This window comes from Rhinatrema bivittatum, chromosome 17 (genome assembly GCF_901001135.1).
Source record: "Rhinatrema bivittatum chromosome 17, aRhiBiv1.1, whole genome shotgun sequence".
NCBI classification, from domain to species: Eukaryota; Metazoa; Chordata; class Amphibia; order Gymnophiona; family Rhinatrematidae; genus Rhinatrema; species Rhinatrema bivittatum.
The window spans coordinates 59,416,595-59,442,379 of NC_042631.1; the positions used below are offsets into that span (position 1 = coordinate 59,416,595).

The 25,785-nt window shown below is 44.1% G+C and overlaps 1 long non-coding RNA gene across 1 annotated transcript in view; it reads left to right on the plus strand.

Moving 5' to 3' along the window:
* The first annotated feature begins 9,900 nt into the window (after window positions 1–9,900).
* The window catches only part of LOC115079480, a 173,871-nt gene continuing 157,986 nt past the window's right edge, over window positions 9,901–25,785 (plus strand). The window contains exon 1 of the long non-coding RNA XR_003853296.1: window positions 9,901–10,116. This is a non-coding gene — a long non-coding RNA (uncharacterized LOC115079480). The remainder of the gene's footprint in view (window positions 10,117–25,785) is intronic.

Consider the following 25,785-nt stretch of genomic DNA (forward strand, 5'->3'; position numbering starts at 1 on the left):
AAGCTTTGCTGAAATCCAAGTAGATGACATCGAGCGCTCTTCCTTGATCCAATTCCTTGGTTACCCAGTCAAAAAAGTCAATCAGATTTGTCTGACAGGATCTTCCCCTGGTGAATCCATGCTGCCTCTGATACATCAATTCTCCGGACTGTAGATAGTTCACTATTCTCTCTTTCAACAGTGACTCCATTACTTTTCCCACCAACGAAGTGAGGCTAACCGGTCTGTAGTTACCAGCCTCCTCTCTGTTCCCACTCTTGTGAAGCGGGACCACCACCGCTCTTCTCCAATCACTCGGCACCATTCTTCAACAGCATAAACCTCGACGTAACACTAGATCCACCAACAAAGCTTTATTTGCAATACCCCCAGTCTCATCCGCCAAACTAACCACCACAAGACAGAGAGCTTTATCAATAAAGACGAACTGAACGAAATCACTGTGAACCTGGAAGATGTAGTAGGCCAGATTGAAAAACTAAAGGGTAGCAAATCACCTGGATCGGATGGTATGCATCCTAGGGTACTGAAGGAACTCAAAAATGAAATTTCTGATCTATTAGTTAAAATTTGTAACCTATCATTAAAATCATCCATTGTACCTGAAGACTAGAGGGTGGCCAATGTAACCCCAATATTTAAAAAAGGCTCCAGGGGCGATTCGGGTAACTATTTATTTGGAACTTTTCTATACCGACATTCATGTAAAAAAGTTACATATCATATCGGTTTACAGTGTAACACAATATTGCAAAAAGGCATTACATAGAACAAGGGTTACACAGAACTGGGAGAACAGGGGAAAAAACTAGGTGAAGAATTAGCAGCTGATAAAGAGAGCAACACTTGGGGAGCGGGATGTCGATTAAGCAAAAACCCGGGAACCAGCACGAAAGCCATTTAAAATAAATAGATATCAGTACAATTATATCCTGAGAGAGGATGTAGGATAGTATTCCAGACCAGGTCCAAACTGAAAGAAGTCCAGAGCAAGATAGGACCGTGTGATCTGTCTAGTGTGTAAACAGAATCGTATGGAGAGACGAGATAGAGCATTCCTGAATTGGTGGAGGATTCGTATGGTTATGGATAAGCCTGTTTGAATAGCCAGGTTTTAAGGTTTTTTTGAAAGTAAGTGGGCAAAGTTCTTGCCGGAAATCTGGGGGAAGAGCATTCCATTGTGAGGGCCCAGCGGTAGAAAATGCACGTTTCCTTAAGGCTGTCTTAACTGTGGGGGCATGGAGAATGCCTTTGTAAGCAGATCTGATCGGTCTGGAGGATTCATGGAGATGAAAAGGTAAATTCAAATTAAGAGGTGTTAGATTGTGTGTGGCTTTGTAGATTATCATAAGGACTTTGTAGAGTATTCAAAATTTGATGGGAAGCCAATGTAGGTTGTGAAGTATGGGTGTGATGTGCTTTCTTCTAGGGATGTGCAGAGCAAAAGTTTAAGTTCATAAGTCCATAAGTCGAAAGGGGGTCCCATTTGCGGTCAATAATGACATATGGAGAATTCCATAAGTTGAGTATATGTCCATACGTGCAAATAAAAATTTAAACCCCTCACCCTCCTTAATCCCCCCCCAAGACTTACCACAATTCCCTGGTGATCCAGCGGGGAGTCAGGACGCCATTCCTGAACTCCTTTGCGAGGAGCACGTGACGTCGGCGCCACGTCGGAGTGACGCGGCGTCACGTGATTCCCCGCGGGTTCGCTCCGGGACCCTCGTTGGGCCCAAAAAGAACTTTTGGCCAGCTTGGGGGGGCCTCACGTGACGCCGCGTCACTCCGACGTGGCGCCGACGTCACGTGCTCCTCGCAAAGGAGTTCAGGAATGGCGTCCTGACTCCCCGCTGGATCACCAGGGAGTTGTGGTAAGTCTTGGGGGGGGATTAAGGAGGGTGAGGGGTTTAAATTTTTATTTTGGATCAACAATCGCGATTTCCAACGTATTCAACATAGCTATGTTGAATAAGTTGGAAATCAGATCGTTTTCGCCTCATCACTTTTTTAAGTTAAAAAAAAAAAAAAAGTTGCGTTTTACATTTAAGTTCAAAACGAATGCACACCCCTACTTTCTTCTGTTGGTGCTGGATAGGATCCTAGCGGCGGAATTCTGTACCATCTGCAGGGGTCTGATAGTGTTAGCTGGGAGGCCTAGAAGGAGTGAATTGCAGTAGTTGATTTTTGAAAAAATGATTGATTGTAGCACCGTGCGGTAGTCATGGAAATGGAGGAGGGGTTTTAACTTTTTCAGTACTTGTAGTTTGAAGAAACAATCTTTTGTGGTTGTGTTGATAAATTTTTTTAGGTTGAACTGGTTATCTAGAATAACGCCGAGGTCTCTGACATGCGGGGAGATATCTACTTGAGAAGTGATTGGTGTATTGTTTAGACCATGATTGTCGTCATGAGAGATGATAAGGATCTCTGTCTTATTAGTGTTTAGGACTAGGTTAAGGCTGGTGAGAAGGTGGTTAATTGATTGAAGGCAATCGTTCCAGAAGCTGAGGGTTTTGGAAATGGAGTCCTTGATAGGGATTAGTACCTGCACGTCGTCAGCGTAGATGTAATGGGTTAGCTTAAGATTAGCAAGGAGCTGGCATAGCGGAAGGAGGTAAATGTTGAAGAGCGTTGGAGAGAGAGAAGAACCTTGTGGGACTCCCAGGGGGGAGCTGACGGGATGAGATTCTTTATTGTTAATTTTGACCTTATAGTTAAGGAAAGACTTGAACCATCTGTGTGCCATACTAGTAATATCAATGTCCGTGAGATGAGCTAATAGTATAGCGTGGAACTATAGACCAGTGAGCCTGACTTCAGTGCTGGGAAAAATAGTGGAAACTATTCTCAAGACCATGTTGACTGTGTTCCATTAAATCATGGGCCCATGATTTAATGGAACACAGTCAACATGGATTTACCAAGGGAAGTCTTGCCTAACAAATCTGCTTCATTTTTTTGAAGGGATTAATAAACATGTGGATAAAGGTGAACCGGTAGATGTAGTGTATTTGGATTTTCAGAAGGCGTTTGACAAAGTCCCTCATGAGAGGCTTCTACGAAAACTAAAAAGTCATGGGATAGGAGGCGATGTCCTTTAGTGGATTACAAACTGGTTAAAAGACAGGAAACAGAGAGTAGGATTAAATGGTCAATTTTCTCAGTGGAAAAGGGTAAACAGTGGAGTGTCTCAGGGATCTGTACTTGGACCGGTGCTTTTCAATATATTTATAAATGATCTGGAAAGGAATACGACGAGTGAGGTTATCAAATTTGCGGATGATACAAAATTATTCAGAGTTGTTAAATCACAAGCAGACTGTGATACATTGCAGGAGGACCTTGCAAGACTGGAAGATTGGGCATCCAAATGGCAGATGAAATTTAATGTGGACAAGTGCAAGGTGTTGCATATAGGGAAAAATAACCCTTGCTGTAGTTACACGAAGTTAGGTTCCATATTAGGAGCTACCACCCAGGAAAATGATCTAGGCACCATAGTGGATAATACTTTAAAATCGTCGGCTAAGTGTGCGGCAGCAGTCAAAAAAGCAAATAGAATGTTAGGAATTATTAGGAAGGGAATGGTTAATAGAATGGAAAATGTCATAATGCCTCTATATCGCTCCATGGTGAGACCGCACCTTGAATACTGTGTACAAATTTGGTCGCCGCATCTCAAAAAAGATATAGTTGCGATGGAAAATGTACAGAGAAGGGCAACCAAAATGATAAAGGGGGTGGAACAGCTCCCCTATGAGGAAAGGCTGAAGAGGTTAGGGCTGTTCAGCTTGGAGAATGTTAGTGTTTGAAGTAGTTGTGGGTGGATCCTTGGGCCGGGGGAAGATCCCGAGAGGGACCACCGGTCAGGCTCAGAGTGTAGAGACAGACACATACTAGTTCTTTTATTAAACAGTATATTGAACCACCAGAGGTGGCAGCAGTGAGCTGGAAGTGCCCGGCTGGGCTGTAGTCCCTCAGATACTGGAACAGCGATCCTGGATAACTGAGCTGTAGAGAAACTGAATATAGTGAGTAGGCAGAGTATGCAGAGTTCAGGAACAGAGCCTTGATGGTAACACTCACACAATAGTCTCTTAGAAGCAACCCAGGAGCTGGAATGAAGTCGGCCCTCGAGGAGCGAGTACCTGGTTCCAGAGAACGCTCTGAGAGAGTGATGGTAACTCACTGGTGTTGTAGGCAGTGATGACTTCCTGGCAGAAGTGGTATTCGGTAGCAAGTCCGGGTACGTGGGCCCTCGAGGAGCAAGTACCGGTTCCAGATTGTGATCTGAAAAGCAAAAGAGAAAGCGAGGCTCCCGAGGAGCGGGTACCCCTGGTAAGTCCGAGGAGGCAGAGCAGCAAGGTATGCGGAAGCGAATCCCATCCGCCGATACCTGGAGGAAAGCCCTTGCTAACTCGATTCGTTAGCAATTTCAGAGACCTTAAATATCCAGTGAAGATGACATCACCTCAGGGGGACGCCCCTGAGCTTCGCGCCACTGCTGGTACTTGAGTCGGGACCACGCCGTGTGCGCGCCCTTAGGCTGCTGGTAAACATGGCGGAGTGCAGCGTCTAGCCGGTCCGGGGATGCCGGAGGGGAACGGAATGACGTCGCAGCAGCCAAAGTACCAACAGGCAAAGAGGGAGCCGTCAAAGAGGTAAGGTGGGCACTGAATCCTTTACACCCAAGTTTAAAAGGAACAGGGGAGGAGGATGCATAGGAAAACTAGGAACAATAAACTTAGTAAGGGAAGAAAGAGAACCAAGCAATAACATCAACAACTAAAGGATAACAGAGGCAGTAAATATTCACCGATAATTGTAGTTGTAATTGAAGTTGTAACCACCATCACAGTAAAATGATTGTGGCTGTTTATAATCACAGACCGGCGCCGCAGACCCACCGGGGTAAGGCCCTTTAAACTCACCATTACCCTCGGGGGCTCCAGCGCCGATCGCGGACCTTCAAACACCGTCTTGCCAGCAAGTTCCGCCCACGAAGCAGCCCTGCCTAGACCAGCCAATAGGAGCAGCCGCTCCTATCAACCAATCCAGAGAGGCTCCGGGGAACTTTAAAAGTTTAATCTGCCTGCCGTTTCTTCTCTCTTCGCTGCCGGACGCTGCGAGAGAGGGCCTGCGCAATCGGCGCCGCAGATCCACCGGGGTAAGGCCCTTTAAACTCACCATTATCCTCGGGGGCTCCAGCGCCGATCGCGGACCTTCAAACACCGTCTTGCCAGCAAGTCCTGCCCACGAAGCAGCCCTGCCTAGACCAGCCAATAGGAGCAGCCGCTCGTATCAACCAATCCAGAGAGGCTCTGGGGAACTTTAAAAGTTTAATCTGCCCGGCGCTGTGCGCCGAGCGTCGCGCGACAAAGGGGCAGGCCCCTTTGAGCGCCCCTTCGTGCAGCCCCTAAGTGTAGCCCTATAGATTAAAAAAAAAAGATTAGAAACACTCTCACAACCCATAGCCCATTACCCTAGAATCTAACAGATTTTCACCCCTATATCAAGATGACAAATCAACACATTCCCACCATCAAACACTTCAACTCTGCTCACAAACCTGAGAAACACAACCAAAACTTTTCATTTCATAGAACACTAACTCCCATTATGGTAGCTCCCATTACACAAATGTTAGGTCTGTTAACCTTCTCAGTACTACTATTAAACACTCAATCACTACTAAAAAAGGCCACACTACTGAGTGATATACTCACTGAAGAAGCTCCGGACATTTGTGCGATCACAGAATCATGGCTGAAGGACACTGACTCAGCTATATTAAATCAACTACCCACTGATGCTTACAACGTATTTTCTATTCCAAGGAACAAAAAAAAAGGTGGAGGTCTCCTCCTTGCTGCCAAAAAGAAATTTAACCTCTCATTACAAGCCATTCCTCTCCCTCACAAACTTAAAATTGGCCTATTTAAATCCAAAACGCTTCAAGTCTGCCTAATCTATGCTCCCCCAAACATTCTTGAAAATAATCCATCTCTACTCACAGAATTCATTGCCAAACACATCGAAATCCATATTCCAGCTATTATCCTGGGAGACCTGAACCTGCACTTCGACCGCATACCACTATCTCTAGCCTGCGAAGCATTCATGACCTCACTAAATGCACTAGGATTTCAACAAGCAGTAACAAGTCCTACACACATAGCTGGCCATACACTTGATGTCATATTTACCAATTCGATCATTCAAACAGACCTGCCCCGCTGTACCCCAATACCTTGGTCAGACCACTACCGAATCGATACTTGTTGCACTATCAAACATCCCCCACCTACATCTCTTGGCAAGAAAATGATCTCCTTCCGAAAACAGTGACAAATGGAAGACATTATGAATGCTCTATCTGAAGACCTAAAAGAATTAGACCTCACTGATGCAGACACTGCCGCCTCATCTTGGTTTCAAATTACAAGCAATATAGCAGATAAGCTCTGCCCCATACACACCAAAGAAATCAACACAGAAAAGATTAACAAAAAACCATTGTACACACCGGAATTAAAGTCAATAAAAATGGAGCTCCGCAAATCTGAAAAAGAGTGGCGCAGAAACCAAAATACAACAACTCTTCAAAAATTCAAGGCTTTACTCCACCGCTACCGCCAAACCACTGATAAAGTAAAGAAGGACTATTATGCAGCGAAAATCCACCAATATCAATTTAATCCACACGTACTATTCCAATACGTAAAAAGCCTCGTTATTGCTCCAGTCAATACAAACTCAAACAACAAGGACGAATCAAAATGTGAGCAACTTGCTGCTTACTTCAGCAACAAAATACAATCTATTATGTCTCGCTTTAATTCACCAAGTCTACCCTACTCATCAGCAATGACCAACTGCACCCACAACAACAAACAATCTCCAGCTACTCCATCTACCTCCACCATACAACCATCACCAACCACACAGAGAGAAAGAAATTTTGAAGCAAGGCTTAACATTTTGGAAAATACATCTCAAATAGAAGTAGAATGAATACTAAAGAAAATTAAACCAGCTCTACATCCCTCAGACACTATGCCCACAAAAACACTTCTATCTTTTCGCTCTATCATAGCGAAACCCATAGCAAAGATACTCAACAAATCGATCACACTGGGTACAGTACCTTCTCAACTTAAACATGCCATCATAAAACCGAATCTTAAAAAATCAAACCTAGACACCTCGGACCCAGCGAACTATCAGCCAGTTTCGAACCTCCCCTTCCTTTCCAAAATTATGGAAAGAATCGTCAATAAACAACTCTCCGAATATCTTGACGAACATCAATTACTCTTCCCATCACAATATGGATTCAGAAAGCATCACAGCACGGAAACTCTCCTCCTATCACTATCAGAATCACTCCTAAAAGCCCTAGACTCTGGCCACGCATACATACTTGCCCTACTGGATATATCTGCTGCCTTTGACACTGTTAATCACAACACACTTATCACACGCCTTTCTGAAATAGATATTTCCGGCACTGCACTACTCTGGTTCCAATCATACCTGAGCAACAGGACTTACAGTGTTAAAAGTGGACAATGTGAATCTAAACCTAGAAGCCTCACACAAGGAGTACCCCAAGGATCTCCACTTTCGTCAACGCTGTTTAATATTTATCTCACTCCATTATGCCGCCTTCTATCAAAACTGGGTTTCCAACACTTTATTTACGCAGATGATGTGCAGATTCTCATACCTATAAAAAACTCTCTTTCAAATGCTCTGAACACTTGGAATGCAGCCCTCACTGAAATAAAAAAACTCCTCACCGACAACTTTCTAGCTATCAATACTAACAAGACTGAACTTCTCTTCATATCACCTGCAAACAACTCCACACTGAACACAACAGTCCTACCCCAAGGCTACCCTCTGGTGGCACAACAAGTCCGCAGCCTTGGCGTTATTTTAGACAACAATTTAACCTTTAAAAAATTCATCGCTGACACTGTTAAAAGCGGATTTTTTAAGCTTAACACACTAAAGCATATCAGACCTTTACTACACCCATACGACTTCTATCAAAACTTGACTACTACAACGCATTGCTATTAGGCCTACCAAAAAACACATTGCAGCCATTACAAATGCTTCAAAATGCAGTGGCGCGCATCATCACCAACACGCACCGCTATGATCACATCACTCCTGTGCTTCAATCATTTCACTGGCTACCTGTTACATCCAGGATCATTTACAAATCGATTACTCTGATTCATAAGGCCATTTACAACCAAAACATGCAATGGTTTTCCGAGCACCTGTATTTCGAAAAAACAAACCGTCCAATCAGATCTCAACATCAGGCCAGACTGCCGATCCCTTCTCCTAAACTAACCAAACTTACATCCACAAAAAAACGTTCCCTCATCATAGCAGGAACCAAAATGTGGAACAGTATGCCCACGGATCTTCACCAAGAACCCTGCCACCGAAAATTTAAGCAGAACTTCAAAACATGGCTATTTAGAAAGGCCTTCCTTTGAAAGATGTAAATTATGCAATTACATACTTCGCTTCTCAACTTACTCCTGATTCCTGTATACTGCCTTGCCTTTCCCTTTCCCACCGACTCCCATTCCTCCCTGATATGGGGGGGTGGGGAGGAGACAAGAGAGTCAGACTAATAGTGCGGGTATGACTCCCTTCCCCCCACTTCTATGATTCCCCTTTTCCCTTTCCCTTTTTTCCCTTACAAATAACTCCATTCAAGTCAGACCTTTGTTAATATTATTACTCATATATATTTTATATGTATACTCCTAGTTTTTTCTGTTAAATTAGCACTTTACTTATTCCACTTATGTTCATTGTAAAGCCTTTGGCTGAATTACTGTTTGCTGTAAACCGAGGTGATGTGCATTACGTGCCGTGGTATATAAAAAACTATAAATAAAATAAAATAAATAACAGAGATTGAAACAGAGATATGTACAAAGTACTTCGAAGAGCTGGCATGTCAGGAAAAAAGGAAGAGGGGCTGATGTTATTGGGGATATGCTTGTTTGAATAGCCAGGTCTTGAGGTTAGCTCGGAATTTAGATGGACATGTTCAAAAAAGCACTAAAAACATGGCTATTTCGACAAGCCTACAAAGACTGCATTGGTTAAACAACACGGGCACACAAATCTCAACACGTTCACCCTTACAAAACCAAGCACATCTCTCACACTATGATTTGAATTTCAATATACTAATTCACCTTTGTTCATATCTAGATTTTAATGTACTAACTACAGACTATCATCCATTACACGCACTGTTACTAATGTTATATTGATGTCCAATTACAATTTAATATATATTGTTTTGCACTGTTATTTATTTATTGTTTATGCTGTTATGACTGTTATATTGTTATCAATGTTATTAACGTTATTTACTGTAAAAGTCGTTGCAACTGTAAACCGGAGTGAAGGCTTGTACCATACTTCGGTATAAAAAAAACTCACAAATAAAATAAAATAAATAAATAAATAAAATAGTACACAACCCTGCCTGGGCCATGAAGGTTTTCCTTCACCCCCCACACAGAAAGGAGCCACCCATTGGGAAAGGTATGAGGGGAAGAGAGGAGCTACCCACAATACCTTATTTTATGGCCATTTAGGATATGTGCCATTCACCAAGAATGAGTTTGAGTTACTTTTAGATATGTTCTAGTGTTTAGGTGTGGTTATTGTGTGAGCATGGTTCTTAGGATATTTACTGTGCAGATACAACTGTAAGGATGTGGGCGTCATCTCTTGCCATGCTGTGCTAATTTTTTCATGTTACTGATTCCAAAAAGGATGCTTGGACTCTAGTGAGCGCGGACTCATAAAGAACAGTCTAGCGAGGGGCGCATGCGCGCGTGATTCTAACGGTCAGGCGCGCGCGCGCGCGCGGGCAGCATCCTGCCCGCGGCTGCACTGACAGGACCATGGGCTTTTTCTTCGCTCCTCGTTTTCGGACACCTGTGGAGCTTATTTCGGGACGCCAAGCCAATTGGAATGACACAGTAGGAACTGTTGTGCATATTTTTAATTATCAACTTCCTAGCGCCTTGTTTTTTATATTCGCATCGTGCGTTTTCGGAGGTATGGACAAATCAAATGTTAAAATACTGGGAGAAAATGTGTTTTTACTGTGGTTGCACCAAAACAATAATTTGATGAAAAATACTTTTCATTGAAACATTTCAGTATCTTACTTTACACAGTTGTGTCCCAGAACTTGTGATTCAAAGCTTTCAAATCGCGACCCTCAGGAAGCCCCTTCTCATTCAGAAACGCGCTGTGGAAAGCGGATACAATGTGGAGTCCGTGCAGCTCTTTACTTTAAACTTTAATTATATTACTACACCTCTATTTAATTACTTTAATTATTTAATTACTTATTTACTTTAATTATTTACTACACCTAAATAATAATTTGGTCAGTGAATCCAATTTTGGCCTCCAAAGAACTTGTGGAGGTAAAAGGGAGGAATCATGGCAGAAGTCAAGTTTGTGTTTACATATTCATGGTAACAAGAGACAGCCGATGTAGGCAACTATAAAAAGAGGCTGTTAAAATATAATGTAATTTGGGGTCGATGCAAGAATTATGCACAGAAAACGGGCACTCAATGGTGAGTGCCTTTCCTAACACGTGCCCGGCCAACTCTCCTGGGTGTGCGATGCAACATTTAAAGGAGGGGTCACGCTAAAAAGGAGGCGCTGGGGACACATGTTCTCCCCTAGTGCCTCCTTGGCATCGGGTGCACAGGAGAGGTGGCTGTCGGGCGTGTTGAGATACAATCTACCAGCGTCCATTTTCTTTCTCTACCGGCATATATACACGCACAAGATACATGGCCTGGCCATGTATCTTGTGCGTGTATTGGGTGTCCAGATTTTTTATTTTCAAAAACTTTTTTTTTTAACTAAATACTTCTTTATTTAGTTCCTCCTACTTGGTAATCACTATGATACTATTAGGAGGAATCACAGAAAGCAGGATTTTTCTTTTTTTTCAATGCACCCTTGGGCATGCCATACTTTTATGCCAGCCCTAGGATGGCTTAAATTTGCCGCATTGCAAAGATGTATTGGATCGTGGGGATTACCTAACAGCCTCATCTACATGAATTTACATATGTGTGCTGTTAGCTATGCGGTGATTTGGACGTGCGTTTTGGATGTACTAATCCCTGTATTGGATCGGGGGTTATGGGTGCACATTCAATTGCATGTTAAGCCATGTACAGTGGCTAGTGCATGGTATTGCATCAGCCCCTTTGGGCATCTTGTGACTTCCCAATGAACTACTGGTGTTTTTGGCTTCAAGGTCTGGAAGTCACATGAAGCCTTTGAAGTGGAGGCCCCATAATCATTTGTTTCCTGTTTCCCAGTTTTTTGGTTGTGTTGAACATTTTTGTATGGCATTTTCCTGTTCTGTGTTCTGATTAACTTACCTTGCTCATTATTAGTAGAGTTCTAGGTAAGGGACTTTGAGGTACTTGAAGTTTGTGGTGGTATGAACAAAACTCCACATTATCATTATGATCTAGTTCTGTGTTTCCAGCACCTTCATAAAAAAACAGGCTGCATTGAAATGTGATCTAGAAGGTAATTTAGTTAATAACACTTGAGAAGAATCTTTCACTGCTACAGTATTTCTTAGTTTTGCAGATTGCTTCTCATCTAAAAAGTAATTTTATTTTTGTAATTCAGTTTTGGTTATATCTCTTACTGAACCAAAACAGACAGTACTTTCTATGTTTGTATCTCACATCCTCCAACTGTGTGTGACATATCAGTAATGCATCAAGAGAGTCTGGGCAGATGGAAATGGGCATAGATGTGTACTTTGAATATCCTTTTTCATGTAAAATCTGTTATTATAAATGCATACTTTTTAATTGTGTGTGGAGAGGGCAGGACTGGCGCGTCCATTAGGCAAACTTCGGCAGTCGCCTAGGGCACCAAGCCGTAGGGGGCGCTGAAGAGCAGCCTATCCCGCTTGCAGCAAAGAAAAATAGAGACTTGCGGCCCTGAGAAGCACACAGTTGGTGCAGAAACAGGTAGGGGGAGGGGGGCACGACCAGGGGGGGGTGTGGCAGCGCAAGGGTCGCCTAGGGTGCCCAGTACCCTTGCACCGGCCCTGGGAGAGGGCTGTGGGGGCAGGAGGCACAGGTCTATAAGGTTTACCTAGGGCACCTAATACTCTTGCACTGGCTTTGATTGGTGAACACAATAATTGTTTGCCCGATGCAGCTAAAAACCTAGCACCTGTGCTGGCTCTCTACACCAGTGGGCTCTCACTGCCCCCATGGCAACCAACAGCAAGGCACCTAGTACTGAGCCACAACTGCAGAACTATGCACCATAGCTTGCCCCATGTAGTTGAGCTACTGAGAAGAAATGGGGAGCAGCTGAATGGCAGGGTCTCCCCTTTTAATTGCCCTGAGATGCTGGAAGAGAAACCTCTACCTGTGTGTAGCCTCTCAGCTCATTGCTCTTTAATGCATAACAGATACACTCTGCAGGATCTAGAATTTATGGAAATTTATGCAAAACCCCCTTCTCTGTGGTCCTCAAGTGTCCAGTCTTGGTCTGTAGAAAAGCTGGCAACTCTACCTGTGGGCTGCGAATGATAGTGCTGGTGAAACCTCAAAAGTTGTACTGGGAGTATTCCTAGGCCAAGGGGGGCATGGCTACCTGGGACTTTGTTGCTGCAGAAGGTTCTGGGACTGTGAATAAAGAGTTTTTTGGCAGTGTGTCTGCCTTTACAGAGGAAAATCAGATGATCAAGGCAGGGCAAGGACTACAACAAACAGGCCGATACAGAAAAATGCATGGGAGAACGGGCGAGTGCCCGTTCTCCCGGCGCGTGCACAGGCCACTCTCCTGGGCGCTCAATTCAGGAGGGTGGCCTATGCAAATTAGGGCCTGCGGTAAAAGGAGGCGCAAGGGACCCTAGCGCGTCCCTAGCGCCTCTTTTTTGACAGGAGCTGCGGCTGTCAGCGGGTTTGACAGCCGACGCTCAATTTTTCCGGCGTCTGTTCTCAAACCCGCTGACAGCCACAGGTTCGGGAAAACAGACACCGGCTAAATTGAGCGTCCGTCTTCCAACCTGCGGGCCGACTTTAAATTTTTACTTTTTTTTTAACTTTTGGGGCCTCCGACTTAATATCGCTATGATATTAAGCCTTTGGGCAGGCGTTAATTTCTGAAAGTAAAATGTGCGGCTTGGCTGCACATTTTACTTTCTGTATCGCGCTGGAATAACTAATAGGGCCATCAACATGCATTTGCATGTTGCGGGCGCTATTAGTTTCGGGGGGGTTGGACACGCGTTTTCCACTGTATAAGGGGTAAAGCTATTGTGTCGAAAACGCGCGTCCAAACCTGGGCTAAGAGTGCGCTCCACCGTATCAGCCTGATAGGGATGAGCTTCCAGCCCTAATGCTAGAAGGCAGACTGGGGCAGACCGCTGGAATTTTTCCAAGGCTTGCTAGCTTTTTGCAAGGAGCAGGGATACTTTCGGGAGGGGCTCTCTCTCCTTCCTTCTCTAAATGCTATTGATTCCTGGGGGAGAAAAGAGGAAGCAAGGGGATACAGGCATCGAAGGATTAGGTGATGATCCCTAGCACTCTCTCAGTGATTTTTCCCTGAGGGAGAACCATGTTGCACTTATTCCATAAGGATGCGTTGGCAAGCCTGATTGTGCAGTCCCAACGGATGCTATAATTAAATGAGGACTCGGGTGTGAGTCCTACTAGTAGAAAGAAGAGATCCAATTATGGTGAGTTTGAGGAAGTCATGATCAGATGGTATATAACCCAGGGTTCTGAAAGAACTAAAAAAATGAAACTTCAGACCTGTTACTAGTAATTTGTAACATCATTAAAATCATCCATTGTACCTGACTATTGGAAGGTGGCCAATGAAACCCCAATATTTAAAAGGTGCTCCAGGGTTGATTCGGGAAACTGTAGACCCGTGAGCCTGTCCTCAGAGCTGTGAAAAATTGTGGAAACTATTCTAAAGAACAAAATCACAGAGCATATAGATAGACATGGTTTAATGGGACACAGCCAGCATGGATTTACCCAAGGGAAGTGTTAAGAACATAAGAAAATGCCATACTGGGTCAGGCCAAGGGTCCATCAAGCACAGCATCCTGTTTCCAACAATGGCCAATCCAGGCCATAAGAACCTGGCAAGTACCCAAAAACTAAGTCTATTTCATGCTACTGTTGCTAGTAATAGCAGTGGCTGTCAACTTAATCAATAGCAGGTAATGGACTTCTCCAAGAACTTATCAAATCCTTTTTTAAACACAGCTATACTAACTGCACTAACCACATCCTCTGGCAACAAATTCCAGAGTTTGTGTGTTGAGTGAAAAAGAACTTTCTCCGATTAGTTTTAAATGTGCCACATGCTAACTTCATGGAGTGTCCCCTAGTCTTTCTCTTATCTGAAAGAGTAAATAACCGATTTACATCTACCCGTTCTAGACCTCTCAAATCTGTTATACTTTTTTTGAAGGGGTGAATAAGCATGTGGATAAAAGTGAATCTGTAGATGTGTATTTGGATTTTCAGAATGCGTTTGACAAAGTCCCTCATGAGAGGCTTCTGTGAAAACTAAAAAGTAATGGGATAGGAGGCAATGTCCTTCTGTGGATTGTAAACTGGTTAAAAGATATGAAACAGAATAGGATTAAATGATCATAAGAACATAAGAAAATGCCATACTGGGTCAGACCAAGGGTCCATCAAGCCCAGCATCCTGTTTCCAACAGTGGCCAATCCAGGCCATAAGAACCTGGCAAGTACCCAAAAACTAAGTCTATTCAATGTAACCATTGCTAATGGCAGTGGCTATTCTCTAAGTGAACTTAATAGCAGGTAATGGACTTCTCCTCCAAGAACTTATCCAATCCTTTTTTAAACACAGCTATACTAACTGCACGAACCACATTCTCCGGCAACAAATTCCAGAGTTTAATTGTGCGTTGAGTAAAAAAAAACTTTCTCCGATTAGTTTTAAATGTGCCCCATGCTAACTTCATGGAGTGCCCCCTAGTCTTTCTACTATCCGAAAGAGTAAATAACCGATTCATATCTACCCGTTCTAGACCTCTCAAGATTTTAAACACCTCTATCATATCCCCCCTCAGTCGTCTCTTCTCCAAGCTGAAGAGTCCTAACCTCTTTAGTCTTTCCTCATAGGGGAGTTGTTCCATTCCCCTTATCATTTTGGTAGCCCTTCTCTGTACCTTCTCCATCGCAATTATATCTTTTTTGAGATGCGGCGACCAGAATTGTACACAGTTTTCTCAGTGGAAAGATGTATGCAGTGGAGTGCTTCAGGGATCTGTACTTGGACTGGTGCCTTTTAATATATTTATAAATAATCTGGAAAGGAGTATGATGATTGAGGTGATCAAATTTGCAGATGACATCAACTTATTCAGAATTAAATTACAAGTGGATTGTGATTCATTGCAGGATAATCTTGTGAGACTGGAAGATTGGGCATCCACATGGCAGATGAAATTTAATTTGAACATCATCTGTCTGACCATTTTGTCCAGGTGGACGGTAGTATATTCCTGTCACTATACTCTTACCCAACACATGGGATTTCTACCCATATAGATTCTACTGAGCATTTAGTCTCTTGTATGATCTTTATCTTGTTGGATTCTATACCCTCCCAGACATAAAGTGCCACACTCCCACCAAGTTGATCCTCCCTATCATTGTGATATAATTTGTACCCTGATATAGCACTGTCCCATTGGTTATTCTCCTTCCACCAGGTCTCTGTGATGCCAATTATGTCAATCTCATCATTTACTGCTGTACACTCTAACTCTCCCATCTTAATTCTTAGACTTCTGGCATTGGCATACAGACATTTCAAAGTGCTTTTCAGTTCTTAGGGATAGTTTGGAAATCTAGCTCAGGTGATTTTTTACATATAGGCACATGGACTACGTTTACTTTTATTGGAACCTCTCTGTTGGGATGCCCTAACTCTCCTGTTTCATTAGTATCCTTCAAAGATATATTTCTCCGAACCATGCATTGTTGAGTGACTGTCGGCTTTTCCCCTTGTTCTAGTTTAAAAGCTGCTCTATCTCCTTTTTAAAAGTTAGTGCCAGCAGCTTGGTTCTACTCTGGTTAAGGTGGAGCCCATCATTTCTGAAAAGTCTCCCCCTTCCATGAAGGTTTCTCCAATTCCTTACAAAACTTAATCCCTCTTCCCTGCACCATCGTCTCATCCACGCATTGAAATTCCGGAGCTCTGCCTGCGTCTGACCTGTGAGTGGAACAGGAAGTGTTTCAGAGAATGCCACTCTGGAGGTTCTGGATTTCAGCTTTCTACCTAAAACCCTAAATTTGGCTTCCAGAACCTCTCTCCCACATTTTCCTATATTGTTGGTGCCCACATGTACGATGACAGCTGGCTCCTCTCCAGCACTGTCTATAATCCTCTCTAGGTGACGCGTGAGGTCTGCCACCTTCGCACCAGGCAGGCAAGTTACCATCTTCTAGGGATGAGCAGAGGGACGCCATACGTTGCATTCGGGATACGTATTCGTCATGGGGCAGATATGTTGCATACGCCCCGATGCAGTTATATGTCTTAATCTATTCGTTACCCGGCTAAAATTAAATTTACTCCAATCCCCCACCCCCCTGACCCCCCCAAGACTTACCAAACTCCCTGGTGGTCCAGCAGGGGGTCCGGGAACCATACCTTGCACTCACACACCCTTGGTACCAGTATCAAAATGGCGCCGATAGCCTTTGACCTACTATGTCACAGGGGCTACTGGTGCCATTGGTCAGCCCCTGTCACATGGCCATCGGCGCCATCTTGTGCTCCTACCATGTGACAGGGTCTGACCAATGGCACCGGTAGCCCCTGTGACATAGTAAGGGCAAGGCTATCAGCGCCATTTTGATTCCTGGCATCCGACGTCACGAGTGCAGGAAATCGCTCCCGGACCCCCGCTGGACCCCCAGGGACTTTTGGCCAGCTTGGGGGGGCCTCATGACCGACGGTCGGCCCCTGTGACATAGTGAGGGCAAAGGTAGCGCCAACGCCATTTTGAATACTGGCAATACGGCCCGAGTGCAGGAGGTCCCTCCCGGACCCCCGCTAGACTTTTGGCAAGTCTTGTGGGGGTCATGAGGCCCCCCCAAGCTGGCCAAAAGTCCCTGCTGTAACCTCCCCAGTATTATTATCTAATATGTATTCCAATATTTCCTCATGTAATTTACTACAAAAATCTTGATTGTCCAATAGGCTTTCATTTAACTTCCATGTCTTCCTCTCTGTCCGACTTCCCACTACTTGCAAGGAGATCCATATGAGTGCATGGTCCCACCATGTTATGTGCCCTAACCCCCGACTTCCCCATCTATGCAACCAAAGTCTTAGCCATCAAGAAAAAGTCTATTCTGGAGTACACTATGTGCCCCAGAGAAAAAGATATAATTGCGCTCTGTATAATGCATCAGCCTTCAAACATCTACCAGCCCTCAAGTCAGCCATCAAGCCTTAAGACACTTTCTGTGGGAGTTTACAGCTACATTTCCCTCTGCCCCTGAGTTATCTAAATATGGATACCTAGGTATGTTAAAGTCCCCCCCCACCCCCCCATTATTACATGTCCTTCCACCCAATTAGCCAAAATTTGGACAAACCCAAACCCATGAAAAATTGCCCCTGTGCTGTGTTAGTAGCATACACATTTAGTAAAGTATACACTTCCTTATTCAAGCTAATTTTAACTATCAGGTACCGGCCCTCAAAATCCCTCAGCGTTGTTTGTACATCCACAAAGACATTTTTTGAGAAGAGTATTCCCATTTCACAATATTTATTTGAATCTGAAGCTGATGTGAAGAGTTGAAGCGTAAAAGCCTGAGATGCTAATATCCTCTCATGTTTTCTTCTCAAATGTGTTTCTTGACAGAAACATATGTTAGCCTGCATGTGTAAATCTTTCTTGAGCAGTATTTGACATTTAATGAGTGTTTAGATCCTTTACATTCGGCGATAGTATCTTCAGCGTACCCATTTAATTCACTAGATTTTTTAATATGCGAAGTAGACTGTTCCAGACTGCTATTTGAGACCCTGAAAGCAATCCCCCCCCCCCATCTCACATCCGCCTGTATCTCCAGCATTCCCATTACCATCATTACCAACCTCCTTCATGAGTGAACCCACCATCCCCTCCCTCCCCCAGATCTGTCCAACCATTCATCTCAAGGAATAACACTCTATATCAGGGGTCAGGAACCTTTTTGGCTGAGAGAGCCATAAACGCCACATTTTAAAATGTAATTCCATGAGAGCCATACAATATGTTTAAAACTAAATACAAGTAAATGTGTGCATTTTATGTAAGATCACACTTTTAAAGTACAATAAGTCTCTGAAAATATTACACCAGGCCTTAAGACACCAATACATCTCCTATTAGGAAAACTGACCAAGTCAGGCTGCTATAGAGTCCTACACAGAAACTACACGCCAGCAGAAAACCTCACCTGAATCACGTGCTGACCCTCACCTAACATAGAATAAAGAGACCAAAACGCATAACAAGAAGCATGCAGAAAAAACTGAATTGGAAACTGCAACAAGCCAGAGTCTCTGTATGCAGTGTAACAAAGGAAAAAAGAAACATCACCCATCCTTATAAAACAAATCAAGAAATATAAAATCATCAGCAGTAAAACTGTACTAACAAAAAGAACATATTTCGAAACAGCTGATGAGTGGAATATCCAATAATTAAAAACTCATATAAAACATTTCCAGATACCAACAAAATATTTCAAAATAGCAGACACAAAGACCCAGTAATGAAAAATAATAAGGATACAAAAATTTTTTTGCTCTGCATACCTGGGAACGTTTGATATCCAGGTGTCCTGAGATTGTTCTGAATTAGCAGGAGGTGGGGTGGTTTGCTTGGAACTTTCTCCTCTCTCAGTCACATACCAGCGCTCTCTCTCACACTGGCTCTCAATGACACACCTATACACACATGCTCTCAGTACTCACATATACACGTTTTTTCTCTCTCACTTATATAGGCTCTTAATTACACATTTACACACAAGCTGTCTATCTTTTCACGCTTACACACACACACACAGGCTTTCAATCACATAAATACATGCTGTCTTTTTCTCTCACACAGACTCTCATTCACATGCTTACAAACATGTCCTCTCTTTCTCTCATTTACACACAGGCTCTCAATCACATACTCACATGCTCCCTCACCTAAATCAGCTCTCAATCACACACAGACACACATGGTCTCTCTCTCTCATTTAAACACAGGCTCTCAATCACATACTCACATGCTCCATCACCTAAACCAGCTCTCAATCACACACAGACACACATGATCTCTCTCTTACTTATACACACAGGCTCTTAATCATACATACACATGATTTCTCTCACACACAAAGGATCTCAATCATACACACATACTCTTTCACACAAACAGGTTTTCAATCACAAACTTACACATACAGGTTCCCAATGGTAAAGTTACATTCATGCTCTCTCTCTCTCTCTCTCACAGGCAGGCTCTCAGTCATTCACATACATGCAATCTTTCTCACACACACACACACACACACACACACAGAGGCCCTCCCCCCCCCCCGCGGCCCGGAAGAGGAAGTGAAGAGTATCGGGTGCCTGCGCGGCAAGAAGAGACCACGCTAGTGCGCTCGGCATTGGCTCGAAGAAAAGAAGACTGCAGCGCGGCTCGGAGGAAAACGAAGAGGTTCAACCGCGGCCGATGGGACTCCGCCTCCGCGAGGGCTGAAAATGAAGAGGTTAGCGTTGGGAGGAGGCTGCTGCTGCCGCGAGTTCCCGGGGTGGGGGTGGGGGAGAGGGAGTGAATGAGCGAGCAAACACAGCTTGCTCGCTCATTCACTCTCTTTCTCCCTCACCCCGGGAACTCGCGGCAGCAGCAGCAGCCTCCTCCCAACGCTAACCTCTTCATTTTCAGCCCTCGCGGAGGCGGAGTCCCATCGGCCGCGGTTGAACCTCTTCGTTTTCCTCCGAGCCGCGCTGCAGTCTTCTTTTCTTCGAGCCAATGCCGAGCGCACTAGCGTGGCCTCTTCTTGCCGCGCACGCACCCGATACTCTCCACTTCCTCTTCCGGGCCGCGGGGGGGGGGGGGGGGGGGGGAGGCGGGAAGAATAGAGCATGCCGGTGCCGCTGACTCCAGCTGTCCTGCCGCGTTCCGCCCGGGCTGACAGCATTTTAAGCTCGGGCGGAGGAGGATCGGGGAGCAGCTGGGTCAGCGGGAAAGTGTGGCGACTGTCTGCGAGCCAGATGCAGCCCTCAAAAGAGCCATATATGGCTCGCGAGCCATGGGTTCCCGACCCCTGCTCTATATGTTGAACTCAACCTTAAACCTTCGAGTGCTTCCACCCTCTTCCCATAATCACTTCATTCCATGTAAACCACCTTTGAATCCCCCCAAACAACCACATAAGCATTTATTCAGTAATCCTTGAATATCCTCTCATACCATACCAAAAACTCTTTTTTGAACTTTCAAAACATCTCAGTCCAGCGATATTAAAGCAGATATCAACTCCTTATTTCATTGCCACATATTCATGTATTCTCTTTCTCATGTCCACAAATGCTTCTCTCTCGAAGATGATCCTCCTGACTGTCTGCAAAGCCGACTTTTCCCAGACTGAACTCTCTGCCAACGAGTGGGACTTTCTTTGCTTCCTGATGGTGAAACGACTCTTGCGCTAGGCGCGTAACTTTGTAAAATCCCTCCGCCTGCATAATCTTGGCTTCTTCTTCCACTGTCTTCACATGAGATGAGACTCTATTTATGATGAATTGTAATTCACCAATTTTTTTGGGGCCGAGGCAATATTATTCGCGGAAAGCGGGCGCTGACTTTTCAGCGCCCGCTTTCTTATTTTTATTTATTTATTTATTTATTTAAACGTTTTATATACCGCACAATGGGTAGATAAACTATCCGTCTAGGCAGTTTACATGTTCATACACACACATAATTTACACAGTTTAAAACTTAATAAACTCAATACAATCAATTTAAATTATTCAAGTAATATTGCAAAGATTTAATGTAACATGATAGATTTAATATAAATTGTATGCTCTGGTAAAAAGGTGGGTTTTTAATAGTTTCTTGAATTCCGTGTGATTATCTGTCAGTTGGATATGTTCTGGGAGTGAGTTCCACATTATTGGACCAGCTACAGAGAAGGCTCGTTTACGAGTTAAAGATAAACTAACGGATTTTATTGATGGTACTTCTAAAATACATTTGTCAAGGGAACGGAGTTGTCTAGATGGTCTGTAAATTCTTAAGAGTGAACATAGCCAGATAGAGTTAGTGTTGTAGAGCAGATTATGAATTGTGGTTAAAATTTTATACATTATACGGTATGAAATTGGGAGCCAATGCAAATGTTGTAAGATAGGTGAAATATGGTCTCTCCGGGATACATTATACAACATTCGGGCGGTAGCCTTCTGTATTAACTGTAATGGTTGTATAGTTGATTGAGGTAGACCAAGGTATAGTGAATTACAATAATCTAGAGAAGATAAAACTAGCGCTTGGGTGATCAAACGAAAATCTTTTGGAAGAAGAAGTGGTTTGAGCTTTTTTAACATGTAGATTTTGTAAAAAGATTTTTTTACAATATCCGATATGTGATTTGTCATTGCAAGTCTGGAATCGATAATTATGCCCAAGTTTTTTGCATGTGGTTTTATGTTGATGATTTGATTCTGAAAAGTAAAAGTTGATGGCGGCTGAAGAGTTGAGTCAGGTACGGTCGATAGGTACATTAGTTCTGTTTTGTTGGTGTTTAATTTCAACCTGTTATGGGAAAGCCATGTTTTTATTGTGGATAAATATAAATGTAGTAGGGAAAAGGTTTTGGTCCAGGAGTCTGTAAAAGGTATGGTGAATTGTATGTCATCTGCGTAAATTTTAAGTTAAGATCTAATCCAGCAAGAAGACGACAAAGAGGTAGAAGATAAAGATTAAATAACAAAGCTGAAAGTGTAAAATCCCTCCGCCTGCACGCATGGTGCCTGCAAGGGGGACACCATGCAATACGTAAATTAGGGGGTCACACTAGCAAGGAGGTGCTAAGGTCCCTGGAACGGCTATGGTGCTGCCTCCCGCCATGCTCCTCCCAAGGTCCTACTAGGGTGCGCGCGCTACCCACTTCTTTATTCCAGCATTGGGGGAATCTCGGGGGTGTCTCCCTCAAGTGACGTCACACCATCCGGGTATATAGCCTGTACTTTATTGCTAGCTTATTGAGTTAGCAAAGGATTGGTTTTGGCCGGTCTTAGCTACTCTGCCGCTTCCGTGCTGCCGCTGGAAGCTCTCTCTCTGCCCTTCGGGGTATTGACTAACCCAGGTTTTATTTCAGGTGCCTTACAGGGATCAGGTACTCACTCCTTGAGGGCCTGCTCTCCCTGCCTCGGTGCCAGTACCATCTACTTCAGCCTGGTGGAATCGCCTACCTACAGCTACCATCTAGTGAGTAATCTAACTCTCAGTCTGTCTCATCTACAGCATTGCCTTGCTGGGAAACCTACATCGGAAATCCCCTATACCAACGGGGTGAGAAGGGTTCCCTCTGCCGAGGGTCCCGGGATTGCTACATCCAGACTACCTCACTACTGCCACCTCTGGTGGTATCCATCAAGCTGTATAATAAAAGATCTAATTCTGTGTGTGTGTGTCCTGAGACTAGCCCAGTACTGTGGCTCCCCACGGGGCCCCACCCTGTGGACATGGTAATCTGCTACAGTACCCAAGAATCTACCCAAACACTGCTAAACCCTAACAGACATTCTCAGTTTTATTCACCAATTCCTTCCTAATAGTTCCTAGCATTGTTTGCTTTTTTGTAACTGCAGCAGCACACTGAGCCAATGATTTCAATGTGTTGTCCACTATAATGCCTAGGTCTTAAATCCTAACATGAAACTTAACATATTGTAACTACAGCATGGGTGATTTCTCCCTGAATGCATCACCTTACACTAGTCCACATTAAATTTCATCTGCCATTTGGACACCCAATCTTTCAATCTCACAAGGTCCTCCTGCAATTTATCACTATTTGCCTCTGATTTATCTCTCTGAATAATTTTGTGACATCTGCAAATTTGATCACCTCACTTGTCATCCCCACTTCCACATCATTTATAAATGTATGAAAAAGCACTGGTACAAGTACAGATTCCTGAGGCACTCCACTGTTTACCTCTTTCCACTGAGAAAACTGGCCATTTAATCTTACTCTGTTTTCTGTCTTTTAACCAGTTTGCAGTCCACAAATGACTGCAAACTGGTATCCCATGACTTTTAATTTTCTTACAAGCCTCTCATGGGGGACTGTGTCAAACACCTTCCGAAACTACAAATACACCACATCTGCAGGTTCATTCCCTTCAAAAAAATGTAGCAGATTTGTAAAGCAAAATTTCCGTTGGGTAAATCCAAGCTGGCTGTGTCCCATGTCTATATATTCTGTAATTTTATTTTTTAATAAAATTTCTACGATTTTTGACGGTACTGAAGTCAGGCTCACTAGTCTTTAGTTTCCTAGATCACCATTGGAGCACATTTTATGTGTACAGTTAAACGTACATAGCCTTAATGAGAAGTACAGTAACAATTAAATAAGCAAGTACAAGTTAAGTTTCAAATTTGGAGCAGGGAGTCTTGTTTCAGGCTCCCCCTACCCAAATTGTCCTCACCATGGATGAGGGTGGGGTGCCCATGTAGAGGGGCTCCGCACCCAGGGCCTTTGGTCCACCCAGGAAGCGCAGTGTCAAATCAACTTCCTGAGCTCTGGGCGATCAGGTACGTTCTGTGGGCTTTCAGAGATCAGCTGTTCAACAAACGTTTTCATGAACCAAACCGACAACCGAGTGGTGATGTAGTATTTCAACAATCAGGGAAGCCTGGGATCGTACCTTCTGTGTCAGGAAGCGTCCAAATCAGGTCCTGGGCCCTGTCTCAAGAATGGTGCTCAGGGCCATGTATCTAGCTGGAACGGAGATCGTGCTAGCAGACAGGCTGAGCTGGGCCTTCAGACCTTATGAGTGGTCGCTGAACCAGGGAGTAGCAAACCGGATCTTCCACCTCTGGGGACTCCTTGATGTTAATCTGCTTGCGTTCCCCTGCTACAGGAAGGTGACTCAGTTCTGTTCCCTGTACAGGACAGGCGGGCGAACCAGCCTCGGATGCCTTTGCCTGCCACTGGGGCAAGGGCCTCCTGTACGCGTATCCTCCAATCCCTCTAGTAACAAGGACTCTTCTGAAGCTTTGTCAGGATCGAGGGACTCTTGACCCCTCAGACCTCGCAAACTTTCGCCCCATCTCGAACCTGCCCCTAATCGCCAAAATTTTAGAAAAGTCAATCTGCAATTAAATGAATTCCTTGATGAAAACAACATTCTCTCGCCGTCTCAATACGGCTTCCGTCGTCATCACAGCACTGAGACCTTACTCGTCTCCTTGTCTGACTACATCCTCAAAAGCCTTGACAAAGATCTCTCACATCTCCTGATCCTCCTTGACATTTCCTCTGCCTTCGACATGGTCAACCACAAAATACTAATAGAACAGCTCACTGACATTGGCATTACAGGCACAGCCCTCCAATGGTTTCAATCTTATTTACAAGACAGGCTCTGTCACTAATGTGAACCGATGAGATGTTCCCAACGTTCATCGGTATATAAAAACTCTAAATAAATAAATAAATGATTCTCATAGCTCCACATTGGCTAAGACAGGTCTGGTTTCCACTCCTTCTGGAGACCTATCAGACTGGGGACTTTCCCAGATCTTATCACAGAAGATCAGTGCAGGCTCTGGCATCCCAACCTCCAGGCCCTGGTGCTGATAGCCTGGAAGTTGAGAGGCTGATTCTGCTGATGTGTCTTGGGTCCTGGTAGCTTTTAGAAAGCCTTCCACTAGAAAGTCCTTTGGACTGAAGTAGAGGAGGTTTTCCATATGGTGTGAGCAAAAAGCCCTAGATCCGTTTTCTTTCCCCACACAAAAACTGCTTGATTACCTTCTGCACCTTTCAGAGGCTGGCTTAAAGACCAACTCCATTAGGGTTCATCTCAGTGTGATTGGTGCTTACCACCACGGTTTGGATTCCGAGAGAGCCTTAGCCTTCTATCTGGAGTGGACAGAAGCCCATTGACAGTCCATCCAACTTTTTATTTCTTTTGATAGGAATAGGTTGGGGGTTGCCGTTGCCAAACAAACACTGTCCAATTGGCTAGCAGATTGCATCTCCTTCTGTTATGCCCAGGCGGGACTGCATCATGGGAATCATGTCAAGGCTTATTCTGTCAGAGCCATGTCAGTGTTTGTGGCCCACTTGCAAGCGGTTTCTGTGGAGGAGATCTTATGGCTGCAACGTGGAGTTCTCTCCATTCACATCCCACCCCGTGGATTTGAGTTTCTCCTATGGTTTATTATTTCATTTTTATTGTAATTCTGTGTAACGAGACTGAAGAGAGACACCCTGTATGGCCGTGTGGATTAGGGCATGCTGGGCATGCTCAGTGTGCCAAGTCAAAGTTCTAGAAACTTTGACATACGTTTTCCATGCCGGGCTCCATCGAATGATGTCACCCAAGTGTGAGGACTAACATCCTGTTGTCCTAGGA